The following is a 16473-nucleotide window of genomic DNA, read 5'->3' as shown; positions in this document are numbered from 1 at the left end:
AGTTCAGAAGGGTGAATTTCCCTAAGACCTTGTGGAAGGAAGTGCCCAGGTTTTCAGATTGCGGATTGTGCCCTGCTTGCTCTGACTGGCTGCCCTAGCGCCCCCCTGCCTTCAGAGAGCTCGCATCCCCACTGGGAAGCTGAGCAGGTACAATGCCGGCTGAGACTGGGAAGGTGCATTAATAGCGGTGCAGGTAGAAGCTGTGGGTGCCCCAGGAGGCAGCAGTCTGCCCTGCGAGGGGGGAGCCAAGGACTGAGAGTTGATTGAGCTGGGGGCTCCAGTGGACAGTGGGAGGTGGCCAGGTGGAAGAGAGGGGAAAGGGTTTCTCAGGTAGCAGAACCACCTTGAACGCACGCAGAGGCCTGAGACAGGTGAGTTGAGGGGGGCTACTGCCAGGTAAAGCCCTGTGGGGCGTTTGGGGTCACAGCCTTGTCCCATGAGGAGGAAGGCCTTTCTACATGAATGTGTGGATGGATTTTAAATAAATATGATGTGAGGAAATCTAGCTTCACCCAAACAGTACTGTTGCTTTACAAAGAAAGATTGATACGGTGTGCGTTGGTTAGAAACATTTTAATAGCAAGTACTACAGTGCATTTAGATATGGTTTGATTCATGGAATCCCTGACTGTCATGAGCAGGAGAACAGGAAGGTTGACCATATTCTCTCTCTTATAGGGGCTTCTAGAAGACCTTTTGTTTCCTGTAGTTGGATGGGATTTATGGGGTGGGAAGAGGCGCTGCCCTGTCTCTGTTTCACCAGCTGCCCTCACAGAGAGGACACCAGGTGCTCTGCAGACCTGGTTCTGTCCCCTGCAAGCTGCCTGCTAATGGGTGATATTGAGGTGGTGATGGCTGTTAGGTACAGCCGTCAGGTAACAGGTCATGATGGCCACCCATGGAGGGCAGCCAGGAGTGACTGTCAGGGAGCAGGAGTGTGCCCTGCGTGGCTGTGATGTCCCTGCAGCTTGCGCAGGGCTTAGCACTCGTTGGGGATGGCTAGACCTGAGATAGGGAGCTCTGGTGGCATAATGGCTAAAACTTTGGCTGCTAACCAAAAGGTTGTTGGTTCAAACCCACCAGCCACTCCAAGGGAGAAAGATGAGGTGGTCTGCTTTTGTAAAGATCCACAGCCTCGGGAGTCCTATGGGGCAGTTCTGCTCTGCTTTACGGGGTTGCTGTGAGTTGGAATCCACTCATTGGTTGAAGCACTTGGCCATCTTGGGCTCCTGACCCTCACCCCTCTCTCCATACCCATCTCTAGAACACACTCTGGCCTGCCTGCTCCTCCCCTAGGCTCTGGGGCCTCCACCCAGGAAGATCAGTTAAGGCTGGGTGTTGGGGTTCTCAGCCACTGTCCACTCTTCCCCCTGCCCTAGGACCAGAGCCCATCCCGCTCAGAAAGGCTGAGTGGGCCCAGTGTTTCACGTACAGGTGAGGACATGCAAGTTCATGGACCAAGGCTCTGGGCGGTTTGGGCTGATCGGGTCCGGAACCATCTCCCATCCCAGGTCTGTGTCTGCTGAAAATGGAGCTTGTTCTGTCCCATTCTTTATCTGGGTGTCTTTAAAACTACATGGCATTTCCCCGAGTAATAAGGCTTGTTTCTTGGATGAGTGAAGCCCTTTTCTCTAGGGATTTAAACATCTCCTGCCTCTCTGGCAGCGTTTCTCAAAATTGCCGCTTCCTGCGTGTGTGCACCCAGGAGCTCTGCTCCACCACAGTCTGCAAGGTGATTTATTTGCAAGGTTAGACACTGTTGCTTAATTTGTAGCAGCAAAAGATTCAGACAATGTGTATGCCCATCAGTGGGGGCCAGGAACAAATTAACAAATCGGGGCCTGTCTGGAGTCTGGGATCCTGGGCAGCCGCAGGCACTCACATGGACTCCTTAGCGCTCGTGGGAAGTCACCAAGATAGATCGCTGAGTGAAAGAGGGGAGGTGCAGGGTGGTGTCCCGTAAGCTGCTGTCGGTGTGAAACGAGGGAAAATAATACGTGTGTGTTTGCTTATGCGTGTCTAGAGGATCTCTGGGAGATTCACAAAAAGTTGGGAGTTTCGGTGCCTCTGCAGGAGGGGAGGGCCTGGTACTTGGAGACAACTGCTGTAAGCCCTTTCTTCTTGGTTGATGAATTGTGACTATGGCTTATCCAGACATTCAAATAAATTAGTAAGAAATAGACTAAATGTATCTTTGCCTCTTGAAGGCCCGGTCCGTCTCCACCCCCCCAAGCACCAGCTGGCCGGTCTCGCTGTTCTCAGAGGCTACATTTGACCACCATCTAATCACGAAACATTGCTCTGGTCACACTGAGGGGGCCGAGTGTGAGGGTCTGGGTGTTTGTGGAGCACTGATTTCCTGAGGATGGCTCTTCCAGCTGTGGACTCCTTCCAAATGACTGGGTGGGACAGTGCAAATGTAGGGTACTTATGAGCCATCAGTGGGACTGGATAGCTTGTTAGTAATGTAATTAAGTTACATGGCACCCTTGTGGGGGTGGAACCATGGAAATAAGGTGTATGGAGCTCTAATGTGGGGATTAGTTAGTTTTGTCATTCCGTTAGTCTTGAAATGAGCCCTCCTAGAGGCAGGGGGTGGATCTCACTGCCATCAAGAGAGAAGAGGTGGAGTGGAGTGCCTCCTTGGGCCCAGGATCCCTGGCCTGGACCTCCTGGGCAGAGAGAGTGCAGCAGAACCAAGAGACTGGCACGAGACAGAGCGGTGGGCTTGTTGGCCCATGAAGCAAGAAAGCTGAGTGCCTTTGGGTAGGAGGCTTGCTGGCGAAGTAAGGTGCACCTGTCAGCTAAAAGAGTTTTCGAACACTTGCCCAAACAGGGCAGAGGCCCGGCCGGAGGCTGAGGGCCAAAGAGAGGTGTGGTTGAGGGCATGGCCGAAGGAAGGGAGGCTGTCCTGATGGAAGAATTGTATCCCCTAAGCCTTCCTAAACCTGAATTGTAGCCTGTTTTTTCCTAATAAACACCCTAATGTTGAGTATTTTCTTTGAACTCTGTGAGGCCATTGCAAAGAATTGTCGAACCCAGCAGAGAAGTCACCAGTGCCATGGGAGGGACGGTTGGTGTCAGAGTTGGAAACAAGGCGGGAAGGTGGAGGCCTGTCTGATCTCACAGATAAAAGCCTTGGGCTGCTGATGGGGAGCAAGGTTAGAAGACGTCAGAGGATGTTGACCCATGCCCTTTTGGCAGTGTTTCTTGGTAAATGTGACTCCCAGCCCCAGGTGTGGGGCAGTGCGGCCCCTCGGAAACCCTGCGGTTGGCTGGAGTAGGCATTTTCAACCCCTGCTCTGATGTGCTCACTTCTGGGCTCTCTGATACCTTCCCAGGCTTCCCCACTGACAGCCAACTAAAGTCCAGCAGGTCAGGCGTCCCAGGCCCTCCTCTCTTGCCTCCTGCAGAGCTACGCTTCCTAAGGTACCCCCCATGCCTTTGCTTAGACTGTTCCCCCATGTGCCCAAATTCTATCTGACTTTCAGGGCCTGGCTCCGTTTCCACCACGCACTGTCCTCTGAACTCCCCAGGTCTTTATCTGTTCTCTCTGCCGTATACAAGCCTCCTTACACCAGGTCCTAGGTATCTGGTACCCTGTTGCATGGTGAGCTCCCTGAAGGTGACACTTCACGGCCCCTGATGTGTTACATAAAGCGCTCCAGTGGAGTAGTGCCTAAGGCATCTGACTGCTTAACCAGAAGGTTGGCGGTTCAAACCCACCAGCCACTCTCGGAAGAAAGACTGGACAATCTACTTCCGTAAAGATTTACTGCCTTGGAAACCCAAAGGGGGTCACTATAAGTCAGAATTGACTCGATGGCAATGAGTTTGGTTCTTTTTTTGGGGTATGTTACATATTTACGTAAGGAGTGAGTGGGCAGCTGCCCTCTTTGTGTGGTCAGCATGAGCATACCTGGGCCTTAGAGTGTGTCTAGGGGATTGGAAGTTGTGGGGATCAGGACATAGTTTGCATCTGTGAACAACCCAGAACAAGCCCAGTGTGACTAGAAGAAGGGCAGTCAGTTGCCTTGAAGCTGAGTGCCTTGTGGGGGTTCTTAACTTTGCCATCTGATACGGCCTGAATTGTGTCCCGAAAAATGTGTGTTGTAAATCCTAACTGCCATGCCTGTGGTTATAATCCTATTAGGGAATGTTTGGTCTTTGTTAATGAGGCAGGATTATTGTAGGGTATATCTTGAGTCAGTCTCTTTTGAGATAATAAAAGAGTTTAAACAAGGAGCCAAGAGCAGTGATGGGGCAGGATAGATGCCAAGACACATGGACAACTCCAAGGAACAAGGAAGCAGAAGCCAAAGAGATAAGGACCTTCCTTCAAAGCTGACAGAAGGCCTTCTGCTAGAGCTAGCACCCCGAATTTGGACTTCCCGCCTCCTAAACTTGGAGAAAATAAATTTCCATTTGTTAAAGCCTCTTCCTTGTGGTATTTCTGTTACAGCAGCACTGAAGAGCTGAGACACCACCTCAGAAGAACCCCGTGAAGTGTAGCTACAGTTATTCCCTGTTCACAGATGAGGGAGTGAAAGACACATTTGTCCAGGTCATATCGCAAGAAGTGGGATGTGGACACAGGTCTGGTCATCTCCAACACACCTCCATTTAAGGAGTTTATTTCTCTGTGTCTCCCACTGAAACCCTCGACCTTCTCTCATTACCTGCCCCACTGGCCACATGCCCACTTGTACTGAAGTGTGTTTAGTTTCCCACTAGACACAAGCTCTAGTATTTTGTATTTTGCTGAAAATAATTTAAAAAGGTGGCAGCAGTACATTGACAAGGAAGTGCCAGGAATTAAAACCGGATTCAGAAGAGGATGTGGAATGAGGGGATGTCATTGCTGGTGTCAGATGAATCTTGGCTGAAAGCAAAGAATAGAAGAAAGATGTTTACCTGTGTTTTATTGCAAAGGCATCTGATTGTGGATCATAATGAATTATGAATAGCATTGCAAAGAAATGGGAATTCCAGAACACTTAACTGTGCTCATGAGGAACCTGTACACAGACCAGGAGGCTGTCGTTCAAACAGAACAAGGGGATACTGTGCTTTAAAATCAGGAAGGGGTGCATCAGGGCTGTGTCCTTTCACCATACTTATTTAGTCTGTATGCTGACCAAATAATCTGAGATGGTAGACTACATAAAGAATAACACAGCATCAGGATTGGAGGAAAACTCATTAACAACCTGCGATATGCAGATGACACAACCTTGCTTGTGAAAGTGAGGATGACTTGAAGCCCTTACTGATAAGTGATAAAGATCAAAGACTGTAGTTTTCAGTATGGATTATCCTTTAGCATAAAACGAAAAATCCTCACAATTGGACCCATAAACAATATAATAGTAAGTGGAGAAAAGATTGAAGTTGTCAGGGATTTCATTTTAAATGTATCTGCAGTCAACGCCCATGGAAACAGCAGTCAAGAAATCAGATGAGGTATTGCATTGGGCAGATCTGCAGCAAAAGACATCTTGAAAGTGTTAAAGAGCAAAGATGTCACTTTGAAGACTAAGATGTGCCTGATCCAAGCCGTGCTATTTTCAGTCATGTCACATGTATGTGAGAGCTGGGCATTTGAATTGTGGTGTTGGCAAAGAATATTGAATATAGCATGGACTGCTAGAAGGATGAACAAACCTGTCTTGGAAGAAGTACGGCTGGAATGCTCCTCAGAGGCGAGAATGGCCAGAGTTCATCTCTCATACTTTGGTCGCATTATCAGGAGGGTGTAGTCCCTGGAGAAGGACATGATGATGGGTCAAGTGGAGGGTCAGCAAAAAAAGGGAAGACTCAATAAGATGGAGGAGCTCTGGTAGCCTAAGCACTTGACTGCTAACCAGAGGGCTGGTGGTTCAAACCCACCAGCCACTCCTCAGAAGGAAGACTGGGCAATCCACTTCCATAATGATACTGCCTCAGCAACTCAAGGAGGGGTCACTGTGAGTCAGGGCCGACTCGATGGCACATAACAACAACAATAGGATGGATGACACAGTGGCTGGAACAATGAGAACAAGCACAGCGAGAATTATCGGGGTGCCTCAGGACTGCACGTCTTTCATTCTGTTGTACTAGGGTCACTGTGAGTTGAAGCCAACTTACCAGCACCTGATAGCAACAGAGTAAGCTCTTAAAAGTTCAGAGTCTTGTTTGAGATACTGTTCTGGTTACCTAGTGCCACTCTGACCAGGAATATACCACAAATGAAATGGTTTGAACAAATAGGAGTTTATTCTCTTACAGTTCGGGAGCCTAGAAGTCTGAGTTCAAAGTGCCAGGCTCTAGGGGCTGGCTGAAAGCCCCTTGACCTTGGGCTTCAGCTCTGCCTCCTGCTCCCAGCCCACTGAAGCCAGAGGCATCTCTTCACTCAGGCAGCTACTGGCTGCTGAGGCTAACAAGCCCATTTAACAAATAAAATGACACAGTCCTGATGTACCATTAATTCACGGCAGGCCATTAATTCAAGTCCATTGAAAGTCTCAAGGTCAGCAGAGCATCGCAGGCTGCTGAACAATGACACAGCTACATGCAGGGTTCAAGCGTGTCATAAAGTAGAGACCATTCCCAAAGCTGTTTCTTACATATGGGAAGCAGACCACATCCCTAAAGCAGCTACTCAGCTACTTGTGGTGGATCCTACCATGGAGTTGATTGCCAGTCTCATCATGGGGAATAACTACCACCAGCTGCCCAGCCACTGAACCAGGCCCAGCCAAGTTGACACACAAACTTCACCACCACAACAGATACCCTGGTCCCCTCTGGACTTAGTGTAGAGAAGGTGCATAAAAGGTATAGAGTTATATATATGTATTTTAACTTTTCATGGACGTTTAACTTAGGACAGTGAAATGCACACATCCCAGATGTACAGTTCAGTGGATTCCTGCATCTGTAAATACCTGCAGATGCTACTGCCAGACCAAGTGTGGAACATTCCCAGAGCCCCACAGACTCTTTGGTCCTCTTCCCGGTCACTAACCCTCTCGAGGTAGCCACGACTCACACCTCTTCACTGTTGATTACTTTGGCCTGTTGTGACCTCCTATGGAAAGTGCTCCTTGGGCTCTGGCTGCTTTCCCTCAGCACTGACAGTGAGGTGCATCCGAGGAGCGTGGGGTAGCACCTGGCTCTTTTTCAGTGCTGTGTAGTAGTCCACTGTGTGATTATGTCATCATTTATTCATCTCCTTGTTGAGGGCATTTGGATTGGGTCCAGCATTTGGCTTATCACATGACTGCTGTAAAGATCTTGCTCTTGTCGGGGGCATGTGTACCCTCACTGCTTTGGGTGCACATCCTGGGTGGAATGCGGGGCTCCAACTCCCTGTGCATTTGCAGGATGAAATGCAGCATGGGGATTTCTCAGCGTGGTGTCCTGGGCTGAGCCAGGCTTGCTGCTAATGGGGTCTCAGGACAGGGCAGGTTTTGGGGTCCTGGCTGAGACAGCCTGCTCCCATGGGGCAGTGGAACTATTTGGGTTCAGGATCCTGAGTGTGAAAGGGGCTCATTTGCTCAGTGCCAGGAATGGGGTGTATTGTTGTCATTGTTGGGTACTGCCAAGTCGATTCTGCCTCATAGTGACCCATGTGACAGAGTAGAACTCCCAGTAGGGTTTTCTTGGCTGTAACCTTCATGCAGACAGATTGCCAGGGCTTTCTCCAGCAAAGCTGCTGGGTAGGTTTGAACCACCAACCTTCTAGTTAGTGGCCAAGTGCTTAATCGTTGTGCCTGGAAAAGGTAGTCACGTTTTGGGGAACTCAGAAGCCAGCTGAGGAGGCTGATTTGTTTGTTCTCAATTTGGGAGAAAATGGAGATGAACAAAATTTGGACTGGACAAAGGGCAAAGTTATGATAACTTCTTGGCCATAGCCATCCACCCTGAGGGAGCAAGTAGTTGGACCTGTGGGCTTGGGATCATGGTCGCAGGGGACATCAGGCTCACTCGGAATAACATACTACATAAAAACATTGTTCTACATTATTCTTTGGTGAGTAGCAACTGGAGTCTTAAAATCTCGCATGTGGCCGTCTGAGATGCAGCAATGGGTCTCTCCTTGTCCAGAGCAAAGAAGAATGAAGAAAACTGAAGATGCATGGAAACAATTAGTCCAAGGGACTAGTAGACCTTGTGATCCTCTACCTGTATGACCATGAGACCGGAAGAACTAGATGGTGCCCAGCTACCACTGTCAACCACTTGGAAAGGGATCAGTGCAGGCGATCCTGGATAGGGTAGGAGAACAATGTGGAACAGAACTCAGAATCATAACAAAGACCAGGTTTGCTGGTCTGATAGAGCCTGGTGAGACCGCAGATACTATGGCCCCTAGTTACCCTTCGGGTCTGGAACTGAGCTCCTGTGGCTCCCAGCTAAACAGTAGACAGGCACATGGGATGAACGTTTACATCAGGTAGATACACTCCTTGGAGCGCTATCAGTCGTGGGGAGCAGGAAGGCGCAAGAAGGAGGCACACGGGGAAGAGGTAACTGCAGAGGAAGTGGGAAGAGAGCTGCTACATTGTGGGGAATGACAGTCAGTGTCCTGAAACAAAATGTGTATGAACTGCTGTATGGAAAATGAATTTGCTCTGTAAACTTTCACCCAAATCACAATTAAAAAAAAAAAAAAAAAATCATACTGGTATGAATTTAAAAACAAATAAAATAAATTAAAAATCTGAATTAAGTAAGCCCTCACTGAAGGATTTTGGATTGCTTTGTGTTACTTTAATTGGATTATTTTATTTCTGCCACTGGCTCCCATCTGCCCCCAACTGCAGGTAGGCACACAGTTGGTTTTCTTTCCCGGCTGAGAGAGGCATGAGAACGTGGGCCCAGGAGAAGGGGGAGAGACGTTGAGCACTGGCTTGTGGTGTTGATTGGAGGGGAGTGGGAATGAACCATGGACCCTTGCCCCCTCCTGAGCTGGAAAGCATTTGATCCTTTGTCAGCAGGCTAACAAGGCAGGGGCGAGGCATCAGTGGCTGCCTTGCTGCTCTGTCTCAGCTAATCCCCTCTGGAGAAGGACCAGGCTTTGGGTCGCTGACCTGCTGATGTGGGTCAGCCTCGCTCTCAAAAGGCAGCAGCCATCCAGAAGTTACCAGGGCTGACCCGGCCCTGGAGGCAGGGGGCTGTTGGTGTCGGCATTGCCAGGCAATGGGAGCCGAGGCAGGGGTCAGACGATCAGTTTGTGGGAGGTCTATCTAACCAGGGAGCTGGGTGAAGATTAAAGTTTCTGTGTGTATATTTGAAAAAAAAAAAAAGACCTTCCCAACCAAAAAGATGATTGCTGTCAGGTTGTCAGGTTGATTCTGACTCTTGGTGACCTGTCGGACAGAGTAGAACTGCCCCATAGGACTTCTGAGGCTGTAAATCGTTACGGGAGCAGATTGCCTCATCTTTCTCCTACGGAGCAATCGGGTGGGTTTGAACCACTGACCTTTCAGTGAGTAGCCAAGCACTTAAGCACTGAGCCACCAGGGCTCCTGAGACCTTCCCAGACTGCACTAGTATTCTGGAGCCAATTGTGTGGACAGGTTGCCAGTTCAGCTTGGCCCATGGGTGTGTGGCAGCTGCTGGACTAAGCACTGCATGGCTGCAGCTCAAAAGCGTTTGGATCTGAAATGAATGAATGAAAATCTGACCTTGGGGAGGATTCAAGAAGACTGAGTCAGTGACTGGAGACAGCCATGGTCTGGGTGGGTTTCAGAGACTGTGTGGAGCGTGAACTCCCACCTACTAGAGGGATAAACTGACCGGGAAACAGGACAGCAGTAATACTATCCTGGGCTGGCCGGGAGTGGGTCAGGACCCCCTACTTCTGCGTACTCCAGTTCTCTGCCCCCTTCTCTCATTGGGTTCAGCTCGCCTGGCCTGTGACGGGAGGTAGAGCGGACATTCATAAACTGGTAACATCCATAAGCAGAGGGCTTCTGATAGTGCCAGGTGCTGTGGGAAGTGCTTTCCCGCATCACCTTGTTTAATCTTGGCAACCGTCAGGGATAGGTGCAGCTACAGCCCCATTGTACAGATGAGAAAGTGGGTGCAGAGCCAGATGGGGTACTGTGTGTCCCCATGACACAGAGCTAGTAAGTGGCCACGCTGGTCTGGCTCTGATTCCCCAGCTCTTCAGCAGCCCCTGGCACGCTGTTCATTTGACAGTGTGACAATGGTGGTCCCAACCACTGTCTCCTCTTTTGTAAGCGAGGTGTCTTAGTTTCTTGTTCTACTGTAGCAGATTACCGCAGACTTAGTGGCTTACAACAACCCAGATTTACTACGCTATGGTTCTGGAGGTCAGAAGTCTGAAACGTTGGGTTAAGGTCAAGGTGTCAGTAGGGCTGGTTCCTTCAGGAAGCTCTTGGGAGAGTCTGCTTCCTTGCCTTTTCCAGCTCCCGGAGGCGGCTCGCACTCCTTGGCTTGTGGCTCCTTCCTCCAGTTTCAAAGTGGCAGCATAGCATCTTCATCTCTCTCTTTCTCTGCATCTGTCTTTTGTCACCTTCTCCACATTCTCAGCCTCCTGTCCCCCCAATAAGGGCTCTGTGATTACATCAGGCCTGCCAGCTAATCCAGGATCAACTGCACCTCAAATCCCTTTGGCCACAGCAGGTAGCATAGTCCCAGGTTCTGGGGATTGGGACATCTTTGGGGGACCATCATTCAGCCTACCACATTGGGCATAACAGCATCTGTAATGGGCAGGACAGCAGCGAAATGTCCTTCAAACCTGAAGGTAAGGCGACCCTGAGACTAAGATCTGGGTGAGACAGTGAGGTACTCTCTGAAATGCCCACATTTGGACAGCTGGCAGGTGTAGCGATGATCTGGAGCTTCCCATCTTATCTGGAAAAGGAGTGTGGTCAGCGGGTGGGGCTGGGTGTCACCTGTGGTTTCCTGGAGCAGGGTGGGGGTGGGCTGTGTGCGGGGGAAGTGTGTGCACCGCCGTGTGTGCTCGTGGGGCTGGCCAGGAGCGGGCTTCGTTTAACTCAGGACCCCCTGCTTCCGGATGCTCTGGTTCTCTGCCCCCTTCTCACGACAGGCTCAGCTCCCCAAGCCTTCTGTTGGGAGGTGGAGTGGACGTTGGTAAACTGACCCACCTCGCTTTCTTGGTGAGCTGGTTTTGCCTGAGCCCATTCCCCGGACTGGCGACCTGCTGTGTCAGTAGAGCTGTGCTCCGTAGTGTTCTTTCTTTTCTTTAGTTGATTGTGATCTGGGGGAAAGTTGACAGCCAGTTGGTTCTCCCTTCAGTGATTCATCCACATTTCATTTTGTGACACTCACTGCAATCCCCAGAGCATAACAGCATCCTTCCCACTTCCTCCCTGTGTTTACCATTTCCTTTCCTCCTCCCGAGGAGCTCTGGTGGCATAATGCCTAGGGCATGTGACTGCTAACCAGAAGGCTGGCAGTTCAAACCTATCAGCCACTCCTCGGAAGGAAGGTTGGACAATCTATTTCGTAGTGATACTGCCTTGGAAACCCAAGGAGGGGTTGCTATGAGTTGGGTTCGACTCTACAGCACTGAGTTTGGTTTGTTTTTTTTTTCCCTCGCCTTTCCTATCCCCTCCTCCCTTCTGATCTTTCTGGGCAAATGCTACCACACTGATCTCCTGTAGTTGGTTGTTTTAGGGAGTGCGCCCCTCCCTGGTGTTATCATTCCTCTTACAGGCCTGTGTACGTTTGTCTGAAAGTTGAGCCATGGGGGTGAGCTCAGTTCCCGGCTTGAAGGGTGGCTCCGTAGGGTTTTCATTTGATATTTTGTAAGGAGGTTGCAAGGCTCTTCTCCCAGGGTGCCCCTGGGTGGACTTGTACCTCCAGCCTTTCGGACCGTTAGCTGTTTAACCACCCCGTTGTCGTAATTGCCTTTACTCAAGGGCACTTGGCTCACTAGTCTCCTGATTCTCATCGGCCCCTCAGTCTGAGGCCTGGCTTTCTGGACTTGTGAAGAACTACAGCCTGTGACTTGCCCCCACAACGCCTCACCTTGGCCACAAGCCTTCCTTGGGGGCTTGTATCCTGCCCAGATGGTCTGACTGCAATGATACCCACTTAACACGCCTGTCACAGGGCTTTGTAAACTATCGAGTGCTATCCTGCCCATCGTGAGACTTATGGACAGCGGCTGATCCAGCTGCCCTCTGCCTGCCACATGCCCAAGCATCTATCTGCCTTTAAACACATTGGTCTCATGCCTTTTGTCCCTGCTGTTTCCTCTGTCCTAGGAGCAGTCATTGTGCAAATCGTTTCTCAGTGCTTGTGATGGTGACACACAGAGCAGGAACCAAGATGCATGTGGACCAGTCTGTTAGGGAGGTCAGGTGCTAAGTGAACACATAGAAGGTAGGATAAATGCTATGAAAGAAAAGAACAGATACAGGAAAGACGTGACTTGTACAAGATGTGATAGGTCATAGAAGGCGGTAGATGTTGAAGGAAGTGTGGATAAAGATATGTGGGGATAGCAAGAGAATGTTCCATTCCTCTTGGTTGACGTGGTGGTAGAGAGGACCATAGAGTTGTAGAGTTGGCAGGAACAGCAAAGGGCATACTTCCTAATTCAATTGTTCTTGTACCTGTCTGAGACTGTTTGAGTGCTAGTGATGTGCCAGGCTCTAGAGAGGTGCCAGGGATCAGAGTTGCTGTGAGACATAACTTCTAGGTCTCCAGAAGGTTGCAGTCCAGTTGGGGAGAAGACCAAAACCAAAAACCCAAACCCACTGCTATCAAGTTGATTGTGTGTCATAGTGACCCTATAGGACAGAATAGAACTGCCCCATAGGGTTTCCAAGGCTGTAAATCTTTGTGGAAGCAGACTGCCACATCTTTCTCCTGCATTGTGGCTGGTGGGTTTGAACCATTGACCTTTTGATTGGCAGCTGAATGCTTTAACTACTGTGCCACCAGAGTTCCTTGGGGAGAAGACAGATAAGAGTAATCTACCCTCCAAAGAACTTCCTCAGCCTGTGTATCCTGCCCAGGGAATTTCTGGCCTTGTTGGATGGGGAGCTTCCTTATTTTAGATGGGTCCGGTTGATAAATGGTCTCTGTATCTTGGCCAACTTTCATCTTCCTGTTGCTCTCTCTGGGTGGGCTGGATTATGCCCTGGAGGAATAGCACAGGGCAAGCCCCTTTGCCCTCCCTGGACGGTGAGTGTGACTCAGCCTCCATTTGCTGCCCTCACCTGATGGTCCCTCCTTCCTGCTACAACATCCCCATCCTCCAGCCCAGCTCTCCAGACCTTGGTGGGGGAGGGGACCAAGTGATGGGAAGCCTGCCGCACACACCAGCTTGACGTCAGGTATTCAACCAGCTGATCCATTGGTTGATGGATTCTTCTTTTCCAAATTCCTGCTTTGTGCCTGGCTTGGTGTTAGGCCTAGAGGTGGGTGAATACCGTGTGGGGACACAGGAGTACCGTCAGAGCCCCCCTTTCTAGTACCGTGGATTGAGCACAGGGTGGGCTGGTCCTTGGGTGAGGCCGTGATGTTTGGGATGAACCCCGAGTGAGGGCTCAGCAGTAGCAGGAGGACCAGGGACAGCCACAGGGGTGCGGAGGTGCTCAGAGAGGAGCCTGGGAAGGGAGGCACGAACTCAGCTGCCGGGGCCCTGGGCTTCCGCAGGGGAGTCAGGACTGCGTCCCATACAGATCCCGATGTGTTCTGATGGAATAGCGGGTCAGGAGATGGATACTGAACAGGCTGCAAATAAATACGAAAATGAACTCCACTCCAGCGCTTGCCTCCTTGTCTGAATGTGAGGAAATCTTGGAGGTCCTTCGCTGCTCACGAGTCCCGCTGCAGCACGGGCCGGCCCACCCTTCCTACCCTTTTCTAGAATCCAAGTGCTCAGACAGCCCCAAGCTTCCTCCTAGGTCTGCAGCAGATTAATTTGGTGGCAAAATTCTGACCTGACTTGATGTTTGACTGAATTTGGTCTTTACAAATACATTACCTGGGGTGATTAGTAGCAGGTTTCTCTGTAGAGGTACTGTGTGTTTGGTTTCGGGGTGCTGCCTAGACGCTTTGCAGAGCATCACGCTGTATACCTGCAGAAGGACTGTAATCCTGTCTAGAAGCTAAACAGTTCTTAGTGTCTAAACACATCTGGTCCGAAGGCCATGGCTAAGGGATGGTGCACCTTGGACACTCATCCCAAAGAAGCATGTTCAGAGAGGCTCAGGCTTGCTCCGGTCACAGCTCGTGTAACAGCACCGAGATCCCAGCTCCGCTTTCCTGACTCAGAGCCTGGGGACAAAGTGTGAACACTGTAGCCTGGCCCCTTTGCTTCTTGGTGGGCAGGCTGTGGGCAGACAAACAAGATGAGGAGTCAGGGCTGACGAGCCCTGCTTCTGTCCGACCCGCAGCCTGGGACAGTGTGGGGAACACGGAAGAGGCAGAGGGATTGCCAGAAAGAGGAAACCCTTGGCTTTTCCCATCGCCTATAGCGCTGTTCTTCAAACTTCAAAAAAAAAAAAAAAAATCATTTTCTTTGTTGTTGTTGAAAATATACACAAAATGTCCACCACATTGACAGTTTCTGAGTGTTCAGTTCAGTGACATTAATTATTTTATTCAACTTGTGCAAACATTCTCACCCTCCTTTTCCTAATTGTTTCTCTCCTATTAACATAAACTCAGTGCTCTCTAAGCTTCCTGTCTAACCTTTCAAATTGTTGTTGTCAGTTTGATCCAATGTAGACAGTTCTTTACCACAGTGTTCAAGGTAGACATTCTTCTTCTTCTTCTTTTTTTTTAAATTGTGATTTAGGTGAAAGTTCACAGAGCAAATTCACTTTCTGTACAGCAGCTCACACACACTGTCTCATGACGTTGACTACAGTTTCCCACAGTGCAACTGCTCCCCTCTCACTTCCTCCCTATAGTTGCTTCTTCCCTGTGTCCTTTCCTCCATGCACTCCTGCCCCCTGAGCTGTCTCCCTGTGCACACACAGCCCTTCTATTCCCCCATGATTGATCTCTCCAAGGAGTGGATCTGCCTGATGTAAATGTTCAGCTCATTTGCCTGTCTTTTGTTTGGCTGGAAGCCACAGGAGTGGGTTCGATTACAGACCTGAAGGGCAGCTAGGGGCATGGTCTTAGGGGTTCCACCAGGCTCTATCAGACCAGCAAACCTGGTCCTCAAGGCAGACATGCTTTACTAACTAAGCTAAACTAGAATGGTCAGGCTTTGTCTCATTTACTTTGGTTATGTTGTCAAAGGGCCCAGTCCCTGGAGAAGGATATCATAGAGGGCCAGTGCAAAATGGGGAGACCCTCAATAGGATGGATTGACACAGTGGCTGAGACAGTGGGCTGAAGCATAGCAAGGATTGTGAGGATGAAGCAGGACTGGGCAGTGTTTTGTTCTGTTGAACATGAGGACTAAGGTGCGCCTGACACAAGCCATGGTATTTTCATTCACCTCGTATGCATGTGAGAGCTGGACAGTGAATAAGGAGGACCGAAGAAAAGTTGATGCTTTTGAGCTGTGGTGTTGGTGAAGAATGCTGGAAGTACCGTGGACTGCTAGAAGAACTAACAGATCTGTCCTGGAGGAAGTGCACCCAGAATGCTCTTTGGAGGTGAGAGTGGCCAGACTTCGTCTCACCTACTTTGGTCATGTTGTCAGAAGAAACCATTCCCTGGAGAAGGATGTCAAGCTTGGTAAGGTGGAGGGTCGACGAAAGAAGGGAAGGCCCTCAACAAGATGGATTGACATGGTGGCAGCGGCGATGGGCTCAAGTATAGCAGGGATCGTGGGGCTGGCTCAGGACCGGGTGGTGTTTCGTTCTGCTGTGCATGGGGTCACTGTGAGTTGGAGACGACGCGACGGCACCCAACAACAACAACACATGGGGTCACTGTGAGTCGGAGACGACGCGACGGCACCCAACAACACCAACATAGTTTGGTTGAAGACGACTTCAGGGGATATTTTTGGTTTAAGGTTTAAAGGTTATCTCAGGGTAATATTTTTGGGGTTCATCCAGCCTAAATGGCTCCAGAAAGTCTAGATTCCATGAGAATTTGAAATTCTGTTCTGCATTCCCCACCCCACCCCCTGTCAAGATTCTTCTACAACATCTCTTCAAACAACCACACATTCCTGTCAGTCAACAGTTTGGAGAATGCCCCCTCTATGTGTGGATATGGAAAGTGTTGTAATTTTATACCTGGGTTGCCTTACTGTTAAGGTCACTGGGTGGCACAAATGGTTTGTATTCAACTGCTAACCAAAAGATTGATGGTTCAAACCAGGAAAACCTTGTGAAGCACTTCTACTCTGTAACACATGGGGTTGCCAGGAGTCGGAATCGTCTCAGCGTTTTTTATTTTTTCTCCCAGTTGTTTTACTTTTCTGTTACCCTGTGCACCTAATAAGGAGCTTTGGTGGCGTAGTGCCTAAGGCATGTGACTGCTAACCAGAAGGCTGGCGGTTCAAAC

Source organism: Orycteropus afer, unplaced genomic scaffold (genome assembly GCF_000298275.1).
Source record: "Orycteropus afer afer isolate SDZICR_OR568_19922 unplaced genomic scaffold, OryAfe1.0 scaffold00083, whole genome shotgun sequence".
NCBI lineage: Eukaryota > Metazoa > Chordata > Mammalia > Tubulidentata > Orycteropodidae > Orycteropus > Orycteropus afer.
This window is presented reverse-complemented; position numbering follows the sequence as displayed.